Here is a 10004-nt window from a genome sequence, read left to right as displayed (position 1 = left end):
GAACTTTAATAGAGTTACGCTTCCACATAAGAACGAATTTATTATTATTATTTTTTTGCTATTTAATGGTTTCAGTTGTAACGATGTGTAATCTTATAAAGCGTTTGATACGCGCGACATTTCTGAGTACTCCTGCAAGCGATGTTCATGAACGATGAAAACAAAGGGCACAGACAAGCGATTAAAATTACAAGAGAGACTACTAACAATCAATAACAGAACTATAATTCGGTGAAACATTTACAGAGACAGCAATTTTCGTTCACGAAGACAAGTATTGTGTCTCTAAATATCCTGAGTCTTTAAGGCGTAAAGCTTAAGTTTATGTTTTAGCCGGCTTCCCGGCGTGGTGTTTACTGTTTTCAAAGATGAACTCCTCAAAGCAAGAAAATCGCTCAAAGTTTTCTTTCTACGGCCAAATTTATAACTAAATATTCTTCGGAACGTTTTCTTTCTATTTGCGGTGAGAAAATATATCAGAAGGCTTTTTAAAAATCTGTAACCTTATATCAAACCTGGTACTAGGCCAGGTCATCGACTCAAATCCTACAAACGTGCATAAACTTGCCGCATAAACTGTGCTCGACTTCATGAAATTAGATAGAACAAAAACAAACATCAAATACAATAATTACTCAGGCTTACCATTCGAGATTCAGTTCCTGAAAGGTATCAAGTAAGGCCAGTAGTACCGCTTCAGACTTTGCAACCCCCTTCCGCATCAAGCAAGGTGAAAACGAAAACGATGCCATCCGAAATCGGATTTCTGATTTTGACAAGCGACGTATTTCTCAACCAAAAACCCAATAAACAAACAAGCCATGAATAACAGAAGACTCCTGATAGCAGCTGAATTTCATTTTGTACATCCTGACAGTTAAACACATCACAAGTTGACACAAAACTCTGTCAGCTTCAGCTGTCAAAGTAAACAACTTTCAAGATGCTGCATAAATTTTCCGCATGAGCTCATCTGTCAAATTTTGACCAATCGGAGCATAAAAATTGGACGTAGAGCGTGACCAACGCGTGACCATGGTAAGAAAAGGTCTTCCCCGCCTGTATTTCAAAAAACTGGCTGAATTTTCGTGTCCGAGGTCAGTTTGAAATCAAAATCCTAATAATGCAGGGCCAACACAACATATTTGATATGAATTATTGGAAAAAGTAAACTTGAGCCAGCGATCATTTGATACTGGTAATTTGTCAGCGGCTAACTTCAAAAAATACTCGACTTCGATGGGTCGACACTTGAGCCCGCGGTACAGTCAGGTGATACTGGTCAGTGGATACCCTGTTTTGATAGCTGTCAATTGATTACAACATTGATGTGCAATTGGTTTTCTCTTGGGCTGCCAAACTGGCTAGAAAGTGTGGGAGTAAACATTGGTTTCCCTGTGGTGCGAACGGACGCCCGGTTTACCAAATTTTCTGGGATGGGTAGATTTAGTTAGCTATGGGGCTGCGCCCGCGCGCGGCGCGAACGTGGAGCTCTGCCATTAGTAATGGTAACAGGACTGAGTGGAGTCCAATTCGGTCTGTAATCATACGAGTGATTAACAAAATCGGACGACCGCGTAGCGGGAGTCCGATTTGTTTAATCACGAGTATGATTACAGACCGAATTGGACGACACGAAGTTCTGTTACCAATTAATCATACCTTTAACAAAATTTGTGACATAATAGGTAATTTTTTAAATCAAAACACAAGAAATCCGAAATTTTGTTTTGCTAGCAGTGAAAAAAAAAAGCCATTTCAGCGCGCGCATGATGGCGCGTACTGTCCAATTACTTAGGCATGACGCGTACTGTCTATTAAGCTGTCCAATTAAGGCTAAAATCAGGGCAGTTGATAGCCAATCAGATTTGACAATTTTGTTATAGTTATGATTATACATGTACTAGTACAATGATTATTGTTAGATTAAAAGAGATACTCTGGGAAGAGCCATTTGTAACTGATTGTCTAAAATTGTGTACAAATGTAATATATAGATTTAGCCAGGGCTAAAAGCGAAGCTCCTTTTAACATGTGGCTTTCCATGATCGCCCCAGTTAGGAAATCTGTCAATCATTCGAGATTTGTAGTGAGCATGCGCGAAACGGGCTGGGAACAACAACAAGAAGTTCGTCTTTGCAGCCGATTCGACAGTGTGAAATGAGTTCGCTTTTGGTCCCGTTGGTCATTGCTTTTTTGCTGTAACCAATTTTTGTCCGCGGTAATATGGAGCTCACGTTTTCCTTTCTTCTTATCTTGTGTTTGTCATTACATGCGGTTTACTACGCTAAGAACGAGACCAGTGAACATTGATCGAAAACAGACATTGTTCCTCGATGCCAGACCTTTTGACTCACTTCATCTCTCTAGATGCAAGCTCTCAAGCTGTGTTTCTGTTTAGAAGACCCACACGACTAAAAAAAGGGCCAACCCTCCAATACGTATGTAAAACAGTTTATATTTTCAAGTGAAAGGCCCAAAATTAATTCATTAATTAATTCGGTGGCTGTGGTCGAAAGAATTGTTTACGGTTTTGCTACACCTTTAAGACGACAAGAAATGATTGATTGAGAGTCTTAATTCTTCATTCTTGATTGTGAACGTATCCTGGCAGAATTGCGTTGGATGATTGAGTGGCATGGTCAAATCTCGTAGTTCATGTATTTTTATGAACTAAAAGCTAAATAAATTTTGCCAAGAGATCATTCTCTCCTGATTTTGCACATGTTGATATGCTTAAGTTCTTATCTTCCTGTGATTTGAAATGAAAGGGAAATTATTTTGTGTGTTTGGAATTCTCTTTTCACGATAGCAGTTATTACACTGCAGTTATTACACTGCCTTCAGTTTGAGTCATCATTCAAGTGTGTTTTGTTGCCAGCAGAAAGGGTAAAATTCCATAATGTAAATTCCTAAAACTACACTCCCCCTTGGAACAAAATTATGGTTTAAAAAAGATTTCTTAACTTGGGCGATCATGTAAACTGGGTTCCAGGCCTCGCTGCCAGCCCCACCTGGTCACCTGTTTTTGGACGTAACGATCAAAAGCAACGTATTCTCGGTTTTCATGTGACGTCACCAAAATTCAAACTAAAAAACTATCCCTTTTTCTGAGTTTATACTTTCATGTGATATTAGAGCACCTTAAAACCTTCATACAAACAAATTTTTGGTTCAAAAGGGTTCTTTGTTTTGCGATACAGGATGCTTGAATTTCCAGGCTTTTGCGTGACGCGTCATTTAGCTGGCGGCCGGGAAAGCTCTTATGTGGATTAAAAACATTACGGATTTTTGGAGATTTTGCGATCTAAACATCCCTTGTCTTAGAATTAATATTAATTTAATCTTTATGACTTCCTCAAGCGAAGAATTCACGCATAAGTAGGAAAACTCAAAAACAGATGTTTCTGTTGGTTTCCGGCGGCCATATTTGTGCCCCTGAAAGGGACACAAACATGGCCTCTCCATACAAAGCTTTATAAATTTGGGTAAGACGTTTTTTTGAATATCTCGCATATGAACTATTGCATAGACCTGACAGATTCTTGGCAAGGCTTTTTGTATATTTATCTTCTTTCATTTTTCAGATCAGTCTAGACTTTCTGTATTAAAAGGTTTCCGTTTTTATGTCTGCTTCCTCACGTGAGTGAAACCCGCTGTCAGAAAGTTGTATTTTAAGTACAGACGTAAAGCTCCGGTTTTTTTAAAATTAAAATACATGTTTGCCGCCCTACTAGCTCTAAAGATTCCGTGTTTCATTTTTCTTCTGCTATTTATAGCAGTTTGAAATTTCACACAACATTTCACTTGATAAGTGATACTTGATAAGTACTGACTCATATTTAGCGAATATTTTATTGTTTGGGTTGCATTTCCTTTCCACCTGTTTTGAAACCGTTTTAACACGAACAGAAATGTAGACACGGTGGAGGCTTAATCCGAGAAGAGAAGGTATACTGAATTTCTTATCTGTAGGTTGATAAGTCATGATAAGTTAACAGACACGGAATCGGTATATGTGAAACAGCTGATCTTCTTCAATTTTAACACATTATTGGTCAGATTTGAATATGCTTCAAGTCTAAAGGGAAAAGCGACCTGAGACTCTAAAGCAAACGGTGTGAAAACGGCCTGTTAAAATCCGCGTAGACTGCAAAACAGTCCGTATTTTTGCATATTCAAGTACACTGTACGCACGAAAAGTTAAACAAAAGCTGAAAACGGAGAGCGAGACTGGGGAGAGACGCTAAAAAAACGGACTGTCCGTTTTGAATAAGATATATTCGTTTTAATTGCCCGCTTCTCCCAGCCACGGGCAATTCCCATTGGCTAAATTTTGATGCAAGCTCTTACCAAACTGTCAAGTTATGTTTGCAACAAGTCATTTGTGATGTTCCCTACCGTGATGAATTCATTGTCCGTTGGCGTTTTCAGTTGCGAAAGAATCGCAGCGCACTTTCCACCTTTGTGGAGAAAGATTCTCCTTCGTCGACTGGACAACGAAAAGTTCGTTTATCAGAAGGTCGGCCAATTTTGGTAACGTTTCACCTTTCTCTAGTACTATTAGGGGCAACAAACATATTTTCAGAGCTTATCCATCCACTTTTAAAATTGCCGAAATGTGTTTTGAAACAACAGCTGCAAATTCTACAATTATCTGAAGCGCTCGGCTCGGCTTTCCCCCTCTTCGAGAGGCAAGAACAGGCTTTGTCGGCGTACTGCCACTTCCATCCACTCATGTTTGATCTTCGAGAAAACACTACATTGTACACGGAAACAACGCTCAAGACTGCTTTCGCTATTTTCTCGCGAAATCAATCACCGGATGTGTCAAATTTACAAAGAGGACGGAGTTGTGAATAGATTCTTAAAAGTTCAACGACGTTTTTGAACCCCCTGGTCAGAACGAACTGATTATATGGAAAACGGACAGTCGGTTTTTCTTTCTCTCGCCTCACCTGCCCTACGTATTCGGGCATGTGAGCCTCACGCGCTTGCTCTTACGCTGCTCCTACGCAACTCTAAACCAATTTTGGAAAAAAAACCGACTGTTTTGCAGTCTAAAATCCGAGCGACATTGGCGATAACTGAACTGTACGCCACCAATAAAATTATGATTAAAAAAAACGTTTTATTTCTGACCTGGCTTGTTAGAGATGATAATTATTTATCATGGTAGTCATTTACAGCCAAGACGGGATAAAGCTTTATCCTCTATTGTTTACAGCCTGTTTGAAAAATGATTTTGGAGAATGTATTTACGTTTTCAGCGTTTGTGTAACACTGACGCCAAAATTTTCCATCATTGAAAGATTGTCGCGTACTGAATGGTCTTGCTCTTTGTATGATTAGCAAAGGACGATGGAAATTTCCATCCTCGCATTTTCAGCCATCGCCTGAAATTCCACCGTCATTTTGAGTTACAATCGTACACGTGAGTATTTGGAAACTTTGAGTTCATTTTTGGTAATCTGACAAAACCTCTTTCAATCTTGCATTTTTTAATATTACTAAAACGTTGCTGGAAGTTTTCGTGGTTATTTTTGAGTGCGTTTGAAAATTTTCGCAATTTTTCCTGGATCATTGTTACATTGCAAAACATTTTGCCTAAAACGACTGGAAACCGGCACGATCTGCATTAAAAAAGGAATATATTACCGAACCAGTCCTGTGCATGGCAACATTTTGAATTTTCATTTTAGATAATACCTCTTTTTAAGCCTACTACATCCAATGTGGAAAAAACACTGCTGAAAATGGCTATTTTTTTTACCAGAAATTGGCCATTTTAGAATATCGCATTTGGTTAAAGAACGTGTTCTCGAGAATTACTGAGTTCTTATTTAAAACCTTTAAAACTTCAATTAAAACTAACCTGTTAGAAAGACTGCGGAGACGCCAAAAGCGAAGAAAAGCACTGACTTTATGTTGATTTTGCTTAACACAACTGAACACGAAGCACCGTACCAAGTGATTCACAAACAAAGCAGCGCCCACAAAGAAAGTTCGATTGTACCGATTGTACCCGACGCAAACAAGGAAGTCTTTAGATAACAACGACTGAGACCAGGCTGTGCCTGCGATACGAAAAACCTCATGCGGTCTTGCCCACTATTATGTACCCCAATATAGCGCTCAGAAACGCTCAGAGGAACCGTTTTAAAAACATTACGGATATTTGGAGATTTTGTTATCTAAACATTTCTTGTCTTAGAATAAATATTACTTTAATCTTTATGACTTCCTCAAGCGAAGAATTCACGCATAAGTAGGAAAACTCAAAAACAGATGTTTCTGTTGGTTTCCGGCGGCCATATTTGTGCCCCTGAAAGGGACACAAACATGGCGTCTCCATACAAAGCTTTATAAATTTGGGTAAAACGTTTTTCCAAATATCTCGCGTATGAACTATTGCATAGACCTGATAGATTCTTGTCAAGGCTTTTTGTATATTTATCTTCTTTCATTTTCCAGATCAGTCTAGACTTTCTGTATTAAAAGGTTTCCGTTTTTATGTCTGCTTCCTCACGTGAGTAAAACCCGTTGTCAGAAAGTTGTATTTTAAGTACAGACTTAAAGCTCCGGTTTTTTTCTTTTTAATTAAAATACATGTCTGCTGCCCTACTAACACTAAAGTTTCCGTGTTTCATTTTTCTACTGCTATTTATAGCAGTTTGAAATTTCACACAACATTTCATTTCATTTGATAAGTACTGACTCATATTTAGCGAATATTTTATTGTTTGGGTTGCATTTCCTTTCCACCTGTTTTGAAACCGTTTTAACACGAACAGAAATGTAGACACGGTGGAGGCTTAATCCGAGAAGAGAAGGTATACTGAATTTCTTATCTGTAGGTTGATAAGTCATGATAAGTTAACAGACACGGAATCGGTATATGTGAAACAGCTGATCTTCTTCAATTTTAACACATTATTGGTCAGATTTGAATATGCTTCAAGTCTAAAGGGAAAAGCGACCTGAGACTCTAAAGCAAACGGTGTGAAAACGGCCTGTTAAAATCCGCGTAGACTGCAAAACAGTCCGTATTTTTGCATATTCAAGTACACTGTACGCACGAAAAGTTAAACAAAAGCTGAAAACGGAGAGCGAGACTGGGGAGAGACGCTAAAAAAACGGACTGTCCGTTTTGAATAAGATATATTCGTTTTAATTGCCCGCTTCTCCCAGCCACGGGCAATTCCCATTGGCTAAATTTTGATGCAAGCTCTTACCAAACTGTCAAGTTATGTTTGCAACAAGTCATTTGTGATGTTCCCTACCGTGATGAATTCATTGTCCGTTGGCGTTTTCAGTTGCGAAAGAATCGCAGCGCACTTTCCACCTTTGTGGAGAAAGATTCTCCTTCGTCGACTGGACAACGAAAAGTTCGTTTATCAGAAGGTCGGCCAATTTTGGTAACGTTTCACCTTTCTCTAGTACTATTAGGGGCAACAAACATATTTTCAGAGCTTATCCATCCACTTTTAAAATTGCCGAAATGTGTTTTGAAACAACAGCTGCAAATTCTACAATTATCTGAAGCGCTCGGCTCGGCTTTCCCCCTCTTCGAGAGGCAAGAACAGGCTTTGTCGGCGTACTGCCACTTCCATCCACTCATGTTTGATCTTCGAGAAAACACTACATTGTACACGGAAACAACGCTCAAGACTGCTTTCGCTATTTTCTCGCGAAATCAATCACCGGATGTGTCAAATTTACAAAGAGGACGGAGTTGTGAATAGATTCTTAAAAGTTCAACGACGTTTTTGAACCCCCTGGTCAGAACGAACTGATTATATGGAAAACGGACAGTCGGTTTTTCTTTCTCTCGCCTCACCTGCCCTACGTATTCGGGCATGTGAGCCTCACGCGCTTGCTCTTACTCTGCTCCTACGCAACTCTAAACCAATTTTGGAAAAAAACCGACTGTTTTGCAGTCTAAAATCCGAGCAACATTGGCGATAACTGAACTGTACGCCACCAATAAAATTATGATTAAAAAAAACGTTTTATTTCTGACCTGGCTTGTTAGAGATGATAATTATTTATCATGGTAGTCATTTACAGCCAAGACGGGATAAAGCTTTATCCTCTATTGTTTACAGCCTGTTTGAAAAATGATTTTGGAGAATGTATTTACGTTTTCAGCGTTTGTGTAACACTGACGCCAAAATTTTCCATCATTGAAAGATTGTCGCGTACTGAATGGTCTTGCTCTTTGTATGATTAGCAAAGGACGATGGAAATTTCCATCTTCGCATTTTCAGCCATCGCCTGAAATTCCACCGTCATTTTGAGTTACAATCGTACACGTGAGTATTTGGAAACTTTGAGTTCATTTTTGGTAATCTGACAAAACCTCTTTCAATCTTGCATTTTTTAATATTACTAAAACGTTGCTGGAAGTTTTCGTGGTTATTTTTGAGTGCGTTTGAAAATTTTCGAAATTTTTCCTGGATCATTGTTACATTGCAAAACATTTTGCCTAAAACGACTGGAAACCGGCACGATCTGCATTAAAAAAGGAATATATTACCGAACCAGTCCTGTGCATGGCAACATTTTGAATTTTCATTTTAGATAATACCTCTTTTTAAGCCTACTACATCCAATGTGGAAAAACACTGCTGGGAATGGCTATTTTTTACCAGAAATTGGCCATTTTAGAATATCGCATTTGGTTTTAGAACGTGTTCTAGAGAATTACTGAGTTCTTATTTAAAACCTTTAAAACTTCAATTAAAACTAACCTGTTAGAAAGACCGCGAAGAGGCCAAAAGCGAAGAAAAGCACTGACTTTATGTTGATTTTGCTTAACACAACTGAACACGAAGCACCGTACCTAGTGATTCACAAACAAAGCAGCGCCCACAAAGAAAGTTCGATTGTACCCGACGCAAACAAGGAAGTCTTTAGATAACAACGACCGAGACCAGGTTGTGCCTGCGATACTAAAAACGTCATGCGGTCTTGCCCACTATTGTGTACCCCAATATATCGTTCAGAAACGCTCAGAGAAAGCGTTTTAAGAACATTACGGATTTTGGAGATTTTGTTATCTAAACATTCCTTGTCTTAGAATAAATATTACTTTAATCTTTATGACTTCCTCAAGCGAAGAATTCATGCATAAGTAGGAAAACTCAAAAACAGATGTTTCTGTTGGTTTCCGGCGGCCATATTTGTGCCCCTGAAAGGGACACAAACATGGCGTCTCCATACAAAGCTTTATAAATTTGGGTAAAACGTTTTTCCGAATATCTCGCATATGAACTATTGCATAGACCTGATAGATTCTTGGCAAGGCTTTTTGTATATTTATCTTCTTTTATTTTCCAGATCAGTCTAGACTTTCTGTATTAAAAGGTTTCCGTTTTTATGTCTGCTTCCTCACGTGAGTAAAACCCGTTGTCAGAAAGTTGTATTTCAAGTACAGACTTAAAGCTCCGGTTTTTTTCTTTTTAATTAAAATACATGTCTGCTGCCCTACTAGCTCTAAAGTTTCCGTGTTTCATTTTTCTACTGCTATTTATAGCAGTTTGAAATTTCACACAACATTTCATTTCATTTGGTAAGTACTGACTCATATTTAGCGAATATTTTATTGTTTGGGTTGCATTTCCTTTCCACCTGTTTTGAAACCGTTTAACACGACATGTGGAGGCTTTATCCGAGAAGAGAAGGTATACTGAATTTCTTATCTGTAGGTTGATAAGTCATGATTAGTTAACAGACACGGAATCGGTATATGTGAAACAGCTGATCTTCTTCAATTTTAACACATTATTGGTCAGATTTGAATATGCTTCAAGTCTAAAGGGAAAAGCGACCTGAGACTCTAAAGCAAACGGTGTGTAAACGGCCTGTTAAAATCCGCGTAGACTGCAAAACAGTCCGTATTTTTGCGTATTCACATACACTGTACGCACGAACAGTTAAACAAAAGCTGAAAACGGAGAGCGAGACTGGGGAGAGTCTCTCGCCTCACCTGCCCCACGTAT

At 38.7% G+C, this 10004-nt stretch overlaps 1 long non-coding RNA gene across 1 annotated transcript in view; it reads right to left on the bottom strand.

Moving 5' to 3' along the window:
* Positions 1-6017, bottom strand: part of LOC140945861 (uncharacterized) — a 14769-nt gene extending 8752 nt beyond the window's left edge. The window contains exon 1 of the long non-coding RNA XR_012166762.1: positions 5876-6017. This is a non-coding gene — a long non-coding RNA (uncharacterized lncRNA). The remainder of the gene's footprint in view (positions 1-5875) is intronic.
* Between the last annotated feature and the right edge of the window lie 3987 nt (positions 6018-10004).

The sequence above is a fragment of the Porites lutea genome, chromosome 8 (assembly GCF_958299795.1).
Source record: "Porites lutea chromosome 8, jaPorLute2.1, whole genome shotgun sequence".
Lineage (NCBI taxonomy): Eukaryota > Metazoa > Cnidaria > Anthozoa > Scleractinia > Poritidae > Porites > Porites lutea.
The sequence above is the reverse complement of the archived record's forward strand: the minus strand, read 5'-3'. Positions and strand labels throughout refer to the sequence as shown.